This window comes from Mytilus californianus, unplaced genomic scaffold (assembly GCF_021869535.1).
Source record: "Mytilus californianus isolate M0D057914Y unplaced genomic scaffold, xbMytCali1.0.p SCAF_3, whole genome shotgun sequence".
Classification (NCBI taxonomy): domain Eukaryota; kingdom Metazoa; phylum Mollusca; class Bivalvia; order Mytilida; family Mytilidae; genus Mytilus; species Mytilus californianus.
Window position 1 is genome coordinate 101,103,671 of NW_026262679.1, and position 20,209 is coordinate 101,123,879.

The 20,209-nt window shown below is 31.9% G+C and overlaps 1 long non-coding RNA gene across 1 annotated transcript; it reads right to left on the reverse strand.

The window, feature by feature from the left end:
• Positions 1-10,013: 10,013 nt before the first annotated feature.
• On the reverse strand, positions 10,014-17,001 carry LOC127735558 (uncharacterized). Its single transcript, XR_007998451.1, has 3 exons — positions 16,867-17,001; positions 13,450-13,554; positions 10,014-11,136 (listed from the first exon to the last, which is right to left on the reverse strand). It is a non-coding gene; the product is annotated as an uncharacterized LOC127735558 (long non-coding RNA).
• Positions 17,002-20,209: the final 3,208 nt, after the last annotated feature.

The window sequence follows — 20,209 nt, forward strand, 5'->3', positions numbered from 1 at the left end:
AGACACCATACCAATGCCGTATCTGTGAAATGGAATTCAGTCTAAGACGACAATATAATTGCCACATGAAGAAAAAACATTGAAGACTATTACCAGTTCATAAACAAATAGGTTAAAGTATATATAATGTCTTTATACTTTTTAAAAAGACTGTGAACGAAATTAAAATATTGATGTGATCACAATTTAATAATAATGTTCTTGGTGAGATGAAGGGAGAGGGAGGTATACCGCAAGCTTCAGCAATGTTTCAGAAAATAAAAATAAATCAACTCCTTCAAATCTTTTCTGTACGTCAGCATGATTCATATTATAAAATAAAAAGATGTAGTAATACCCGGTAACTTATTGTTTGTTATAGATTCTATTTTCTATTTGTCCATGGTCATTGATTTTACTAAAAAGATATAGATATGAATCATATCTTTCCGTATTATAGTACTGAAATTGTGAACTGAAACGCTCATTGTAGAATCAAAGTACTGAAGTACTGAACATCGGATGACTGTAAGTTCTTGTGGATGGTCACAGGCACTTGTCTCAGAAAAAAAAATCACATCTCTATGTACCTGAAAGTGAGCTTAATGTACAGATATAATTTTTTTTTCTTAGACAAGTTCGTGCGTGGATGATAAATAAATAACAGGGAATTCAACCTTACCGTAATAAATATGATATTGAAGTGATACAAATCAGTATTCTCTTGTTGGTTGTTATATATTATATTAATATTTGTATATTACGGTTACATATATATATAATTTTCATCCATTTGTATATCATTCTATTCTACTATATTAATAAAAGTGCAGTGCAAGTGAATGGTGGACACTCTTCTGTAATAGTTCGATTTTTCTAATAGATTGGATTTGAGTAGGTATTCATATTTTCCTGCCAAACTTTCAATCTCCCATGCAGAGTTATCGGTCTTTGAGAGAGAGTGAGGACCGATAACTCTGCATGGGAGATTGCAAACGTTCTTGAGATATTCTTCCGCATGCGTTAACATTCATTTTCTGTACGTGTGCATAGATATTAAAGATTTTATACCTATATATATATTTCTAACGACAAAACATTTTCATATTATTAATTTATGTTCTAAAAAAATATTTTTAGGAGTATCCATTGAAAAAATGAATTTCTAACAAGCGATAAGGAATGTTATTTTGCACTCGATAATGTCCGCGTATTTATCATGTTTATAAGATCGGTTACAATCCCAATACGAAAATTACGTAATTGAAATCTAGGCGACAGCAACACACCGGAATGCCCTCACGGCCATCAGATGTAAAAAGTAAAATCGAGCACATTCAATTTACATTAATGTTGGACTCTATCAAACAGACAGATGAATATGTAGTTTTAAAACGTTCTCGTATGGTTTTATCATTCAGTTTTTATTAGTATGTACAGAGCCTTTCTTTTGTACAAAAAGCCTTAAAAACATGTTATTCATCATTATGATCTCTTGATGTCACCACATATTTTAACATATTTTTGGGGTACATGTAACACTACTCAAACAAACTAAAGTAAGCCTGTCTTAAAGATGTTAAACCGCGAATTTAAGTACAGATTGAAAGATTTTTTTTAAATGGCAAAGGGGTTAAAACAAATTCTTAAGAAACTGTCCCTACTCATTTTCTTTTAAAATTCATAATAGAGATTTACATTAAGTGTATGACTCCGACTCGAGTTCGAATACGAGTCAGAGTAAGACAGGTTAAATGACGGGGGCGATCTCAAAATGATAAAATTATTGTAAACATTGTACTTTAATCATTATAGGATTAATTAAAAAGTTGATTTCAGCGATTGAAAAACAATGACTACAGCAAACTTTAACTATGGCTTTAAGTTTGTGACGAGGAAGCCTCCAACAAGTTCCAATGACTTTATATCATTTCAATTCGCCAATAACATGTTTAACGGAAACTCATTATTTTGCAATGAGTTTGTTGAGCCTCCTACCCTTTCTCTTTTTTTCTGTATGAGCAGTAGAGGAACCAAACTTAAAATAATGGACAATAGAGATATAAATTCAGGCGATGCTTGGCGAAAGCTGAAGAAATTGCGACAGCTAGAACTGCAGACAATATTTATGATGCCCTTGCAAATCTTGAAGCTACAAGAAAAGAAAACCCCCGAAAAAAAGAAACAAATAATAATGCAACTGGTTTGCAGTAACAACGAAAGATATGAAGCATTTATCACAAAACAGGTTCCAAAATTGTTTAAAAGCCTCGGAGTTGATTTAGATTAATTTAGAAGTGATTAGACTGCTTTGGTTCAATGATGTCAAAATTATGAAAACAACAAGAGTGGCGAAAGATACTACGGGGACATTCAAATTAATAAGTTGAAACTAAACTAACAACGCCATTGCAAAAAACGAAAAAGACCAAAAGACAAACAACAGTATACAAAACACAACAAAAAACTGAAGCAACACGAACCCCACCAAAAACCTGGGTTGATCCCAGTTGATCTGGAAGGGTAAGCATATCCTGCTCCACATGTAGCACACGTCAAACAATCATACAGAAAACTTAATATAAAAAAGAAGATGCGGTATGATTGCCAATGAGACAACTCTCCACAAGAGACCAAATGACACAGAAATTAACAACTATAGGTCACCTTACGGCCTTCAACAATGAGCAAAGCCCATACCGCACAGTCAGCTATTAATGTCTATTCCAAAAATAAAATGAAATTTTCGTTGCTTGTATGTACAATTCTTGCCAGATTTTTATAGAATGTATATCAAAGGTTTATATCAGTGTTGATCAACTATTTTTAAAGAGAGATGTCTCTTGGAAATATAAATTTTATAGAAAAATGCATTGTAAGTGCTCTCACGTAAACAATTCTTGCCAGGTATTTATGAAATTTGGTATTGCCCTTGGACTGATAAAATATGTGAAACGCGAGGGACCTTGAAATTCTTTTCTTTTATCCTCATAAAAATCTATGTGAACAGGAATATGCATTACAATTCACTCGCAGCTTAAAAAAAAAAACAAAACAAAAAAACAAATATTCCTAATCCAAAAAGGTTTGATACAATTCGCAATTATTTAATTGAAAATGTTTATCCTATCCTCCATGACCATACACAATGGTAACAAATAGCCCCAAGCAAAAAAGTAAATTAAAAAAACTGAACAATAGAATTGTTGTCTGGTGTATGTCGTGTATGGCTGATGAAATAGATCAAGCTATTCCTCTTGACGAGGATCACCACTCTGTATGAGCTGTAGAGGAACATGAACTTCAAACAATGGAGAATGGGCCTGACAATGGAGATGTAAATGCAGTCGATGCTACATCGAAAGCTGAAGAAATTGCAACAGATAATGCTACAGCCAGTACTGCAGATGATATTTATGATGCTCTTGTTAGTTTTGAAGCTACAAGAACACCCCCGCCCCTCCCAAAAAAAAAACAAAAAACAAAAAAAGAAACAAAAAAAGAAAAGAAACAAAGAATTTTTAATCCGCACCAGATTACACCTCTGCCAAACGGAAATATTTATATTAATATAGCACTTAAGGGGCTCCGTATTATTCTCCAAGACTATGCACAGTGGAAACAAATAGTATAAAAACAAAAAAATAAATAAATTTAAAAAACTTAACAATAGTATTATCTAATTCCCTTTTAATTAATTTATCAGTCATGAAAGGGCATTTTTTAAACTTGAAAAGTATAGTTTTTTTTAATGTAATCGATAAAAGTTATCATATAACTGGAGCAATAATATTTGTTGTAAAAGTTTTTAAATTCAGAACATATATGTTAGCGAGCTTAAATGAAAAAGCGCTTTCTACCTTTCAGTTAAATAAAAAGTCAATTAATTTGATAAATGGTTTTGTCGTATCACCACACAAAGATTGAACACGTTAAAATTAATTAGCGTACACATTATTTTGCGATCACCCCTATAGCTTACCTGTATGATTTGTAGTGGTACTCGGATTCGGACTCCGAGTCTGACAGTAATTGTAAATCTCTATTAATAGTAGGTCACTCGACACGAAATGTGAATTCGGCATGACTATCCAATGTACACTAAAGAAAAATGGATAACTAAGAGGGAAAAAAGATAACACCATTTGCCCTAGCCACTAGTCGGTCGGAGTATAAAAATCATGAGAAATGACAAACGTTAATCATAAATGTATAAGATTGAACTGGATATCAACTTTCTAACTTAACTTTTAATCTCATCCTCGACTGCATTTGGCCTTTCAAGTTCAAAGATTTAAGAAATATTCCAATGCGTTTTAAAAATATCAATTTCAAAAACTTAAATATGGCCGCTGCATTACACGTGCTTTTCTATTGGGCTCAGTGATAATGCATATATCATTATATATTATAAATCCAAAGTTTGGTTTAGATCAGGGGCCGGTTTAACGTGCTATCCTAAGACCTGTCATAAGATATATCTCCGGACATATCTGAGACCTCGCCTCGAAGCTGTCTTAAGTTGATCTTAGCAGAGATGTCCTAAACCTGTCGCAAGTTAAAAAAAATAACATGGATTTATGGAAAAATTCATGTAAATGAAGTATGTGTTTCCCATAAATGACTAAACGTATTGATTAATATTTCATAATAAGATAATTTGCAAAATTTATATACAAAATAAGTGTAATTTATATAAATAATCTATTAATAGTTCTGTACACCAGTAAACATATGAAAATTCAAATAAAAAATGGAGAAAAAAAAAAATGAAACAAATGATGACAATTTTATTGTACAAGTGAGTTGAATTCAATTTGTGACTGTATCGGTTATAATAAGGTTAACACTCTTGATGCCAGATTTAAAAACATCAACGTTATGACGTTGCCAATAGCACAGTGCTTAAATAAGATGACTATGTAGATTTCAGAGCCATACCCAAAAACAGACGTTCTTACCAAGTTATTAATGAAAATATCTAAAAAGGAGATATGCTTCAGTTTGAAGCCTGAAAGTAAAAGATTCAAACATAGTTATCGATATCGAAATTTACCAAACTGATGTCTTCTGAAAACCTGAAAAATGTTATTTGATTTCATTCATAATGAATTGTAATCTTTTAAGTATTGCAAATCTGTGCTCACATTACACAACAAACTGATTGTATTGATATTAGTAAAATAAAAGATTTTCACGGACGTTCGTTCAACATCAAATTCTATTTATTTGACTTGTAAGTATACTAGGTTAGACAATACTTGGTCATATTTTATGAAGATTTAAAGCCCAAGGCGTAGCCGAGGGTTTTAAATGTTCATAAAACATGACCAAGTATTGTCTTACCAATTAAGAACATATTCACACCTTCGAGTGACCTTACAAGATCATTCTTTCCCCTTGTGATATTCAAACCTTAAAAAGAATTCACCTTTTATAATGAAGCGTTAACTTGGTTAATGAAAGGAATGTTTAGCACATACTTACAACTTCTCGTCCAATCAAATTGCTTATATTTGCCTTCTAATTTTCATAGTACATACTTTTCCTGTGTACTAAGTAACTACGCATGAATGACCACAAGGGTAAGATTTCATTGTATCGTAATCAAGATATTTAAAACAAAAATTGCCACTGGCTATTTTGAAATAAAATGCTGTGTTCCAAATTAAATTAAATAGTTTGTAATTAGTTTTCACGTTGATTTTTAAATATCCTGCTATTAAAATCTTTGGATTTAAAAAATGTTTTTGACAATTGCAAATTTCATCATTTAAATAAAGGGTAATACATATGGTTCTTTATACCTTGATTAGAGTACAACGATATCATAAAATTATGATAATGTATCATCCATGCAATTACTTTGTACACAGAAAAGTGTGTACTATGAAACCTTGTGAAGGAAAATTAAAGCAACTTGGTGATAATTTTTTAAACTTTCTTAAGGAAGGTGATCTATTTCGTCATGAATTGATTGATTTATTGATTATTGGTTGCTTAATGTCCAGTGGCAAATATTTCATACATGTTTAGGACGATGTCATGAATTGAAAAACTGTGATTATGTCTGAAGATAATGTGCCACCTATATATATATATAAACATATTCTGATAAATCTTTTAGTTTTTACTTTGAAATAATAAAAAAAAAACAACACAAAACACAAAACCTATAATCTCTGATCTATTGGTAGTTGCTTTTTAATGCCTATCTGCTAGACTATATCTATGGGGACAAACTATCTATATGTTTCAAATTTATTATAGCTTTAGTTTTACTGTGAAATTAAAAAATGTTTTCAAAACATGTAAAGCTTCCACTGCAATTTAATTATTGCCTGCTTTTGGTCAATTTATTTGGTCATCTTACCATGTAAGAAGAACATGTATAGTAAAACACCGCTTTATATCAGTATACATACTTACACCAAAAGCTACCATCTTTTCATTCTGGAGTGAAGGGCCTTTTGAAATCACATATTTTACAATGATACTAGTGAGTAGATTTACAAAACTTCGTTAATGAGCTCCGTTTTACAAACACCTGTGATACAAGTAGTCAGCCAAAATAAACTATCAATAGACCAATTAAAAGATTACTTGAGTTGTAAATATGTGCTAAATTGGATAGTCTATGGAAAGGTATATACTATGAAATTAAGAGCTCGGGGCAAGCCCCTCGCTCTAAATTTCATAGTATATACCTTTCCATAGACTAACCTAGACATAGCATATGTAATGGTCATTTCAATGGATGGAATGAAATAGCACTGACATAGTTTTGTGAGGACAAAAAGGATCAATTGTTCAAACATTGAGTTTTTCTTCTGCTTCAGATAAAATTTAATATTTATATATCTTAAATTTCTTATTTACAAAAAGCACATACAATAATTATATAAATCAGCTTTCTCCAATTTATTTATTTTTTGGTTGTAATAAAACTCACTCTTTAAATATTTGAATTACGACCATTCAACATCAGATGCTTACTTTCTATCGATGAATGTACATGTATTGTTTTTTTCTTCGAAAAAGTTCCTTTGCTTTATATATTTGCAGACTGACATTGTTTTCTTGAGAAAAAAAATTGACCCTTATGTCTGGTGTTACAATTATTTTATCTACACCTTTGCCCCCATTTTTTTTTGTTTTGTTCCATCGGCGCGGGACGTTTGCGCTTTTTCGTAGGACATTTGTGCTTTTTTAAATGGACATTTGCGCTTCAATTTATAGGACATTTGCGCTTTTTTTAAAATGACATTTGCGCTTTTTATATAGGACATTTGCGCTTTTACAATATATGATTCTTGTGACTCCCCTCTTTCTTTTATCCGGGCTTATGAAGTCATAATTTTCTTTGTAGTTAAAAGTTTAAATAGTCATTTCATAGCACATTCGTGTTTAAAAGTTATTTCATAGCACATTGATATAGTTATATATTATAGCTAAAAGTAAACATTCTAAAGACAATAAAGACACGTATAGTCTTCACAGGCCAATTTTCGCTTGATATCTGAAGCCCAAGGAATGAACTTTAGCTCTTGTTATCTGTCCTGACTGGTATTTCGCCCATATTCAATAAATATTCTAGTTTCTCTTTCTCAATTCTTGCCTGATGTGCCTGTTCATCAATATAACGATTTTTAATAGAAATAACCGACTGTTATTCAGTGATAAAATCTATTGTGACAAAAGTCATATACATTTTTCTCGTTACTTGTCTCTGTAACTTTGAACTCTATGTTTAAGACTGTGTCAATGTAAACTAACTAGCGACAAATATTTTCAAATATAATTTGATTTTTTTTACTTATAATGATTACAACTCATTAAAATTACAGGTAGATGACTAAAGGTAAAAAGCGCAAATGTCCGGTCAATTTAATACAGGTGTAACAAAATCTAAAAGCGCAAACTTCCTGTGCCCTGTTCCATATATTTACCATGATAAAAATTTGCAATATTCAAAATGTTTTTTATAATTCTATTCTCTTTCATCTTTAATCAGTAGGCTGTTTTCCTAAGGAAAATACCTCGGGGGATTGTACACTTCATTAGTGTAGTTATTAACAGTTCACTTTCATAACTAATCTACAATGAAAAGTCATTCATAATGTATAGTATTTTATAGTGCATGGAAAGCCATGTACTATGAAATTTAGAAGGAAAAAAACTGACTTTCCATTGGACAAGAAGGGTGCGTATGTTCTGATTAAAAGCTACACAACGATGATCGATCAGTGATACCTAATCGTCTTCTGTATTTTTAATTAGCAATAAAGCCTAAACGATCAAGATAAAAATGTTACTGACTTTTAAAAAAGTTTGTAATCAGAATTTTACAGTATTTATTGTTATTTCGGTATAGTTATCAACTAAAGAGAATATAATACATGGTAAAATAAAATTAAGGACAATTATAAAAAAAAAACAAATAAAAAAAAAACAACACATTCATTTTTACAAAGCGACTACGGACTAGGTAAAATGTTTCTTAATATTCAAAGATTTTTTCATATAATTTTGTACTACTGAAAAAGTATGTAAATTTCACTGATGCTTCTTAAGCTATATCATAATCGTATGCTTCGAACATCTAAATTGGTTTATGAATTCGAATGCACGGACACACAATAAATGTCTTGATAGAAGGATATAAATATATACTACTAAGTATTTGAAAGTATTCAGATATGATAGATATTATGGTACATAATTAAATGCAATTGATTTCCCAAAAGATAACACTTATGAACCGTACCAGCACCTCACTTTATATTAAAATAACAACCGTTGTCATGGTTGTACGTCGAAAAATTCCAGTTATGAATTATATTAGTGCATATATAATATTTGAACATCTGCGACTCTTTTCACAAAAAATCTTACGATAAAAATTGATCGTAAGTTATACTGAACTGTGTATGACTTACGAGTAGTTTTACTCTTAAGATGTTTTGTGAAAAGAGCCGCTGATACCTAATTTCTTTTACGTCATTTTTTAATCACAATGTGAAGAAAGGAGATGATAGGTATACTTGTGATCGTTTATTTTCGTGACATACTTCAGCGTATAATACCGATTTCCATGAGCATGTAAATGTCGGAAAAAAAAACAACAATACCACGGCGAAAAACGAAAAACTACGAAAAGGCTAACAAAAGTTACATAACACTACATAAAAAACTGAAAACTGTGCAATCCACCCCCCCCCCCCCCCCCCAAAAAAAAAAAACCGGGGGACCAAAAATGACTAGTGTAAAACCATTTAAACAGGAAAACCGACGGTCTAATCTATATAAAAAAACGAGAAACGAGAAACACTTATGAACCACATCAACAAACGACAACCACTGAACATCAGGTTCCTGACTTAGGACAGGTGCAAACAAATGCAGCGGGTTATAACGTTTTTTCAACTGGTTGCTTATACACAGGGGGCTATGGTGGTAAGCCATAAATAATTTTTGTTATTTATTCTGATATGGGACTCGGACTTCTTTTAAACTGAGTTTTACTCTATGTATTGCTGTGTGTTTGTTTATCCTACACTGAATAGATGTATAGGGGGAGGGTTGAGATCTCACAAAACATGTTTAACCCCGCTGCATTTTTGCGCCTGTCCCAAGTCAGGAGCCTCTAGCCTTTGTTAGTCTTAAAATTGAGAATGGAAATGGGGAACGTGAAAAGAGACAACAACCCGACAAACCAGCAGAAAACAGCCGACGTATGTTTTTTCAACGTTAGTTCATTTATATGCTTCGGAGGATGTGACGTCCATTTTCACTGCACTAGTACACATTTTTGTTTAGGGGCCAGCTGAAGCCCGCCTCCAGTCGCGGGATTTTCTCGCTGTGTTGAAGACCCATTGATGGCCTTGGGCTTTTTTGACACATTCCCCATTTCCATTCTCAATTTAATTGAAAATGCAATGAATTAGAGTAAAATAAAGACCGGTATTAATACTACTGTTTAATATGGATACATTTTCACGGCCCCACAAAAATATGTAGGAAGACCTAGAAGGGTGAAAACATTTTATTTCAGAAATGCCATTAAGATACAAATTTGTTAATGCAATACACATGATAAAAAAAGTTACTGACAGTGAAAGCTTATATATCTCATATCTAAATAGTAATAACATGTGCATTAATTCATTCAAATTGCCAATAATGTCATATAAAATCACATATAAGTAATACAAAAATTTCATTAAATTCGAAATTAGAATTGTTCTTATGTGAGTAAACTATATGCAAATAAGTAATATAAGTAATAAGTACAATTAATTGACATCAGTAAAAATATTGTTCAAAACATAATTGCCAGTTAAATATTTGTATTGCATAGCCAGTTAACATTTGTACTGTATAGCGAATTAACATTTGTATTGCATAGCCATTTAACATTTGTACTGTATAGCGAATTAACATTTGTATTGCATAGCCATTTAACATTTGTACTGTATAGAGAATTAACATTTGTATTGTGTAGCCAGTTAACATTTGTACTGTATAGAGAATTAACATTTGTATTGTGTAGCCAGTTAACATTTGTACTGTATAGAGAATTAACATTTGTATTATGTATAACCAGTTAACATTTGTACTGTATAGAGAATTAACATTTGTATTATGTATAGCCAGTTAACATTTGTACTGTATAACGAGTTGACATTTGTATTTTATAAACCAGTTTACATTTGTACTGTATAACGAAACTACTGTATAACGATACAACAAATGCATTGTATAGCCAGTTAATGCTTTAGGTACACAATGTGTAAACTATAGTTTATACCAATAAGTGAATGTTTTTTATAGAGCTAACACACACAAATCTTTGTTGCAAACAATATTTTGAATATTGGTCCAGGGTATCTCAATTTCCGGATAGTCTCGTTGAACTTTTAGATGAAAGATGTGTGTAAAATGAAGCTGTAAATGTACCAATGATATATATTTTCTTAAGTGTTTTCACATTTTCCTTAAACATCTTGCGATTAAATAATAAAAACACCAACGGGTTCACCAAACTATTCAATGGTGCCAGAACAAACAAGAGTTTGTATGTTGTGCCGTACTCAATTTTGCCCCAAACAAGCAAAGAGGCACCAACGCATACAGGTGTCCAACACACAATATATACTGAAATATAAAATCATATTATTTGTCAAATTAGGCCACATAAATCATAAATACATGTTATATCATTTTAATAACCCTCCTTCCTCAGACATTTCTTTTCAATTAGCTATAGCATCTTGTTTTAGTGTTTACGTACATCGTAGGGTTGTACGTGTAATTTTCTTAGTTTGTAGTTTTATAGTTCGCCATTTTCAAATTGTTGAACATGTTTTATAAATTATATTTTGCAGAATTTATCGAGTGTACGTTGATTAGAAAAAAATATGATTACCGAATACATCAGTACTAATTCATGCAGAGGGGGTATTTGTATAGAATTTGCGTCATTGTGTTTGTTCATGCTCGATTAACTGATTCTATAAATGATAAACATTGTCATCAGTGAAAAGAATACATTCTACGGTATTCAATTTACAAATTTATATTTGCACTTTAATCGAGCATCACAAAACAGACATTGATTTTCGAAATGAGCACCTGATGCAGTAAAATTGTTACTGTTCATAATAGTATATATATTGTTTTTTAGTGGTTTTTTTTATATAAATATCCCTTTGAAATGGCGGAATCAATGATGGCATTTAAATCCCAAACTCATTGTTTTGTGTATTAAACAGTCAGAAAAAATGCGTACACCAAAAGTTTTGATGGGCAAACAACATCGAAAACAATGGATATTCAACGGATGGCGAACATTATTTTCATTTTGGTATAAAAACAATAAAATTACCTGTAGTCCATTAGATTCTGACATGGCGTATTGATTTGAAGTTACGCGATTTACATTTCATGACTCCTACGCGTGGGGTAAAACAAAGCTTGAGATTCACTAGAGGTCAAGCTGGACCAGAAATACACTCTTTCTTTCAAAATACGTTTGTCCGAAAGATGCATCTGACACACAGAAAGAACACTCCTACTTATTTCATATTTTACAACATCGACAAAAGCAAATGGTGAGAACATCCAAATGGCAATAAAATATTAAAATTCAAAGCAAAGTTGATGTTAATATAAATAAGAAGATGTGGTATGAGTGCCAATGAGACAACTATCCATCCAAGTCACAATGTGTAAAAAGTAAACAATTATAGGTCAAAGTACGGCCTTCAACAAGGAGCCTTGGCTCACACCGAACAGCAAGCTATAAAGGGCCCCAAAAAGACTAGTGTTAAACAATTCAAACAGGAAAAACCAATGGTCTAATCTATATAAAAAACGAGAAACGAGAAACACTTATGAACCACACCAACAAAGACAACCACTGAAAAACAGGCTCCTGACTTAGGACAGGGGCATAAAAATGCAGCGTTAGTCCATTAATCATTTGGAAAATCAAAAAAATACAACACATAGAACACTTGCCCATCCTTAAGTAATTATAAAAACTAATATATATATTAAAAGAAACAACAGTAGATTACAAATATTCTAATCACGTGAATCATTTTTGAATTTACAAACCAAGTAAAAATTTATATGAGGGAATCCCATGAATACTAAAAGATGCGTCGACAAGGTAAGCGTCGCCTGCTACGTATACACCAACGTAATACGTATTCAGAATCAAGCAAAGTGTCACAATAAGGAATAGGACACAACCGGAAAACTAACAGATCAGACAACTATTTTGTAATATTCAAATCTAAGAACGTAAAAATTATTCATTGACGTCAAAACTGTCAGGCGAATTCTTAAAGGAGTTATTGCCCTTAAATGACAAATTGTACCATTTTTAAAATTTTTGCCTTTTATCTTGAAAACTATAGAGAGAAACTTTAAGTTGCAGAAATGATCAGCAAGACAAGATCTACGAAAAAGTATAAATTGTCGAAATCATCATTCGACTCCTAATTAGAGTTAATGCCCTTTGATGACGATTTTTACCAATTTTTTGCGTTTTTGCCTTATATCTTAAAAGTTATAATAGATAGATAGAAACTTAAAGCAGCAAAAATGATCAGCAAGACAAGATCCACAAACAATTCAAATTTTACCGAAATAGTTAGTAGACTGTCATTCTTCATATGAGTGATTGCCCCTAAATGAGGATTTTGTTTACCCTTTTTTGTGTTTTGAGCAAAACTTGAGAAAGACAGAGCGAAACTAAACAGACAAAATGATTAGCAATACAAGATCAACAAAAAAAAAGAGATTTTTTCATGATTTCTATTCTATTCTTGTCATCAATGGTGGAGAGAGTCCATTGATGATTATGCACACAGACCTAGGTGATAGACACAGGCTCTTTAGATCCTCTAGTTATACATGCTAAAGAGACTGGCATACGACATAAAAGCAAAAATGTCTTACCTGTTACAACCACAAACAAGAGTTTTATAGTCTTAATCTTTGCCTTTGCTATTACTTTTGAACATCGTAACTTTTTTGAACGATCATTCTTGATATTTGTTACGCCTGGAACAGAAGTTGAAAATAGAGAATACACAAGTGAATATATAAAATAAGTTGATCGTTAAGTATATGGTCCGAAATGATTTTATCATTATTTGGTTATAAAAAAAGAATGTTTGGGTATGTGGTATTACATACAGTCCTTGATTCGTGCAAACTTCCCAATAATACGTTTCCAAATACACCATTCCCAATTCTCCCATACAACAATCTACATTGCACCATACACCACATACCATTCCAACCAAATAGGAGATTGCACAATTCAAGATTTCCCTGAATGTATTTTTTTAAAAGATAGCATATGATTACAACTTCCAATATTATAAAACAAGAGGCTCTCAAGAGCCTGAATCGCTCACCTGTATTTCAGAGGAGAAGATTTTAAAATGTTAGCAAACTTGATGAACAAATTGTGTAAAATTGTCTTTAAAAGGCAATAACTCATTAAGGGGTCAATTGACAATTTTGGTCATATTAACTTCTTTGTAGATCTTACTTTGCTGAACATTATTGCTGCTTACAGTTTATATATATCTATAATAATATTCAAAATAATAACAAAAAACTGCAAAATTTTGTTAAAACTACCAATTCGGTGGCAGCAACCCAACAATGGGTTGTTTGATTCGTCTGAAAATTTCAGGGCAGATAGATCTTGACCAATTAAACAATTTAACCCCATGTCACATTTGCTCAAAAAGATTTAGTTTTTGAGATATAAGCCAAAACTGCATTTGACCCTTATGTTCTATATTTAGCCATGGCGGCCATGTTTGTCGATGGATACAAACTTCGTATACAATTTATAAACAAGATACCCTAAGGAACATTTAGTTAAAGTTAGAAAGTAATTGGCCCAGTAGTTTCAGAGGAGAAGATTTTTAAATGTTAGCAAACTTGATGAACAAATTGTGTAAAATTGTCTTTAAAGGGCAATAACTCCTTAAGGGGTCAATTGACAATTTTGGTCATATTAACTTTTTTGTAGATCTTACTTTGCTGAACATTATTGCTGCTTACAGTTTATATATATCTATAATAATATTCAAAATAATAACAAAAAACTGCAAAATTTTGTTAAAACTACCAGTTCGATTCGTCTGAAAATTCCAGAGCTGATAGATCTTGACCAATTGAACAATTTTATCCCATGTCAGATTTGCTCTAAAAGCTTTAGTTTTTGAGATATAAGCCAAAAACTGCATTTGACCCCTATGTTCTATTTTTAGCCATGGCGGCCATGTTTGTCGATGGATCAAAACTTCGGAACAATTTATAAACTAGATACCCTAAGGACCATTTAGTTAAAGTTTGAAGGTATTTGGCCCAGTAGTTTCAGAGGAGAAGATTTTTTTAAATAGTTTACGACGACAGACGACGACAGACGACGACGACAAAGACGACAGACGACGACGACAGACGACGGACGACGACAGACGCCAAGTGATGGCATAAGCTCACATGGGGCCCTTTTGGCCCCGGTGAGCTAAAAAGAACCAATAGCGAAGGTATCATTCCCATACGCCATTCCCAATCGTATCATAAATCATTCCCTATTGCACGATAGCATTCCTTCCGCCATATATGGTTTGTTATAAAGTGAACAAATTCAAGTGCTGTAACTTATAGTGTAACAAGACCAATACTGTGTCTGGACCTCCTGTATGCAATTGATTGATGTAAAAGTATATCTCTTTCACTGAAGCCAAAAACAAAACCTTTGACGAAATTTTCCTTGTACAATGTCTGTTTTAAATTTCAAACTATCTACAAACAGGAAAAGAATGCACGGTGGATGTAAAATTGCTAACACTCTACAATTATAACTTACCAATATTAAGGTGCAGACCAAATATCAAATCATTTCCTTTCATAGAAGCCAAGAAAATGTTGACGAACGTTTTCTACCTAAGGTATTTCTGGACGGACGGACAGACTGAAGGATCGATCCTAGCGGTAACTAGACCTGCTTTTGTCTTTTGCGACGTAGGTAATAATAACGAAGTCAAAATACTGAATTAAACCTGTCAAAAACGTGTTTTACCTATTTTGGGAAGACGTATATTTATTTCAGGACACCATATTGTGCTTACCTTGTCAAATTTACAGACTTAAATACTCGGCAAACGTCAAGAAGTTCCAGTATAATAAACCTCGTATACCATGTCTTCTAAAACGCAACAAAGAAAACTAATGAATAATCAACGCGAACCCCCAAAAATCAGGGAAGGATCTCATGTAGCCCGTGGTCAACCAACTCGTGATGGCGTCCGTAAATATATGTTTGAAGGGATGACTTTAAGTTTACCATTTGGAACCCTTGGTGTGAAAGCTCCCTTGTAAGCAGCAACCCTCTAACAAGGAAATCATGATAAAAAATGCAAGCTCTGGAATCAACTTGGAAATATATACTATATATCCTAATATATACGACGGTAAATACGAAAATAATGTTTTAAAGCTACAAAAAAAGCATCAAATTCTTATAATTACATTTGAATAACGAAACCATAAAACTAATCGTCTGATTCATTTTTAAATACTACTTCATATTTTTCTGCCAATCCAAATAATAAAATCCTTATGCAACACCTACGTAATGTGATTATTCATAGTTAAAGGGGCATTAGCTACGAGATTTGAAAAAATTAGAATATGATTTTGTTTGGTTCAATCATTTATAAAAGTGAAATAATGAATAATAATTCGCTTTTAGCAGCCAATTTGGTTCAATTTTGTCAAAGTAAGACAAGAAATATCGCTGATGAATTATTCACTTGCAAGTGAATAATTCGACCTCATTGAATCCGTATTCATGTGACCTTCAATTTAACCCATTTGCTGGAGATTGGTTGCGTATGTATTAGTCGTGTTCAGCCATTAAAAGGAAAATAATGTCAACGTTTAAAGTAAAACAAAGGTGAACCATTTCGTTGACTGATTCGATCCATAAAAATCATTCACTTATTTTTAACTTATTTTTTTTAACTAATAACATGAAATCAAACAGGCCTAGAAAATTCCAATTGCACGAGGTCACTATTTATTTATATTTATGTTTATGTTGATATCGGGTTATGTGACCGTCGGCAGTCTTCGGAGGTCATCTCGATAGTTAATTAGATGGCGCCTAGACTAAAATACACACGAAATACTGATATAAATTATCGAGTAAATGCATTGTTAACTGTTTATTTCGGACTTATTGTAACTTTACGTTTTAGTATGTTATAAATCAAATATGAGAATTTGAGTCAAATCGTTGAACATGAATTTGACAGCTAATGCCCCTTTAATGCTAAAATGACTTACGTCGAGAAGTTGCTGTGCCCTCTTCAAGATATGTACTTCTTCCTCGTTTCCATATTGTAATAACAATACAGGTGTAGCAGGTACCAATTATTAAGGCTGGTATTGTGAGGTTGACATTTATATCAAACATTAGTATAAACTGAAATCAAAGCAATATTTAAAAAATAAAGTGGTCATGAAATACATTTATATTCCTAACCATTTTCCCACAGAAAGACAAGTCACTTCATCCTGACAATTTGTTTCCACTCCAAACCAACCCAATCTAATTTTTCCAAGTCACGTACAAAAAATACCAATTTCATTTGCCTTTTGTATCATGAAGAGAATACGTTATGAAATTTCGTTCTATATCTTTGATTTTATAATGGTATTGACGTATACTTTCAGAATGCACCCTTTGCGCTCAGCTAAATTGTACAAGCGGTAAATATTTGCGAGAATAAGGCCCATTTAATATGTTAAATTAAAAAAAAATTCAATTGATGATTAATTTTGAAAAAGATATTTTACAACTTCCTATCAAATCAACTTGATCTAGTTAAAACGATTTTTTAATTTTAATTTTTTTGTCATTTCAAAATGTGACATGAACATTGTATAGTTAAACCTCTTAGTCAGTGGCGGATCCAGAAACTTCACAAGTGGGGACTCACTGACTGCCTAAGAGGGGACCCGCTCCAATTATGCTTCAGTGATTCCCTAAATAATCAACCAAAATCTTCCCCAGAAAGGGTAGGGGGCCCCTGGGCACCCCCCCCTAAATCCGCCTTTGTTAGTTACATTTTTCACGGTATTCATATCCCTAATGAGATATAGCATTATCACATTAATGCTGGTAGGGTAAGATTCAATGATAAACTCATATTTACCTTTGTAAGATCTCCAACATCATGAAAACAAGCAGACTGTTCTTTTTCGTATTTTACATGAATGAAGCCTGGTATTGAGAGAAATAGTGCAGCAACCCAACATGATATTACTAAACAAAATCTGTATTTTCTACCCCGAGCTATTGACGAGACAGGCCTTACGATAACATATAAACGATCTAATGATAGTGTCACGATTGCAAATGTTGATACATATATTGGAAACATGTGCATTCCTTTGAAAATATAACAAATGTTTTCATCCCATCCAACGTCAAATCTCACTGCTAAAACTTCTGGCAACGAATATATTAAGCCAACGCATAAATCTGAAATCAGAAAAAATGAAAACAACTCTTTTTAAATTCCATGCGTCCGAAGCGCTTTTCTTGATTAACCTTCACCAGGAACGTTCAAATCCGAATATTTGAAAGCCGAGGATGTATAAGAACTGGAACAGTTCAAAAACTATTTAACAAAAAACAAAAAAAAATGATAACCAAATTCGTTTAAGTTCAACTTTGCCAGAGGGATTTGAAACTTAACAAGTTTCTAAAAAAAGATAAGACATGTATTCATATATCAATTACACAAATTACATAACCGTTATGTATAACAATTTCTTTGAATTGATGAAATTAAATGTTAATAATTTTACAGACTGTCAGAAAATGTTATTTTTATTTTCGAATCAAGATATTATTAGATTATGTGCCAAACCTATACTTTTATCCCGAAAAGACGCCGAAAAGTTTAAATTGTAAATTATTTCACTATTATGCTGTATATTTTTAATCATTCATGTTTAATTCTTTTTTACTGTATAGACATGTTCGTTTAGTTATCGTCTCACATGAATCTGTACAGATTGGCTTATGTATAACAAAATGTATCTTTTATGATTGCATTGTATATTTGTATGCATAAGGTGAGACGTAAATGAAATAATGAATTAAATTGTATAAAAATAAAACGTCAACCTTATTTAACTTGATATCTCAAAAATTCTCTAAAACATGAATGTCATTTTTGTTATAACTATTAATTAAGGAATGACTGTAATATTTTTTCCCTCTATGAAAAAATAACATAAAAATGTTGTGCACACTGAATAACTCGCGTAGCGAGTTATTAAAAAGTGTGCACCACATTTTTTAGGTTATTTCGAATAGACAGAAAAAATATTACAGTCATTCCTTATAATTCAATTCTAAAAAGGAGTAAATCAGGATCAAAACGTTCATGACGTCACGGTCACACGACAAATATATGTCTATGAGCTGATAGACAATACACTTTCAGCCAATCAGAAGACGTGTTACATCCAAAATTAAATTATAAATGAATGGTTTCAAGTTGAATTAAATCATACCTGCTATTGCTAGATTCTGAACAAAAAATCCCATTCTGCTTTTCTTCTTCGTGCGGAACAATAACGTTATTACTAAAGTGTTGAAAACTATAATACCAGCGAGAATTGCTACTGATAACCATTTTGTAAGGTCATCAATAACCTGGGAAAGAAAAAAATATAAATTAATAATTTGTTAAGTAAATGCGTCAATAAATTAACACAGTCTATACCGGGATTGAACAAATATCATACAATAGATGTGTTTGTTTTTTCAATGTTGTATTGTTTTGTTATTGTCATGTTGACGTAACCCCTATATCTCCTTTGAGTCATAATAAAAAATAAAAAAAATTACTAAATCAAATGATGGTCATCAAAACAAATCTTTTAAGTACAACGTGTAGCTTGCAAAATGGGAATATTGTTATATAATATGATACATCATGCTTATCTGTGGAGACTGTGCTGCTATCAACTTACTTAATACTATGTCCAAGCTCGTCGAATAACACATACATAATATAATTCATCAGAATTTTTAATATTTTTTATCTGGGTCTAATTGCAATATCTCAGTCAAATTTGACAATGGCAATTACAAAAGGTATAGTCGTAAGTTACAGGGAAAATTACATTGGGACTACATTTCTTGACTGTTTTTTCCAAACGTTATATGAAACGTTCATATTAAAAACCTTTCCGTCAGTATCGAAATTAATGCCAATCATAAATTCATACGAGAGTAACGACACTTTGAAATATGAATAAGATACGATTCTCCGGGGGTTAAGAAATTTCTATTAATGATATATAAAATCGCTAACATGATTTGGAAAAAATGAAAACAACACGTTATTAATTCATGTTCCCGAAGTGCTTTTCTGGATTTACCTTCATCAGGCACGCTCACAGCCGAAGTTTAGTTTAAATAGTTTCATAGTTTTGATTTTATTTTCTTATCTGAGAGACAGTTTGAGTAAACGCATTTACTTGCAATCTGTCAGTTGTTTTGGTCAGCACTTCTGTGCTGACATGAATTGTCATTAGTATGGTCATTTCCTGTAAATTTCATGTTGATAAAATATTGAATAAATCTGAACACCAAGGTTTTTCTACC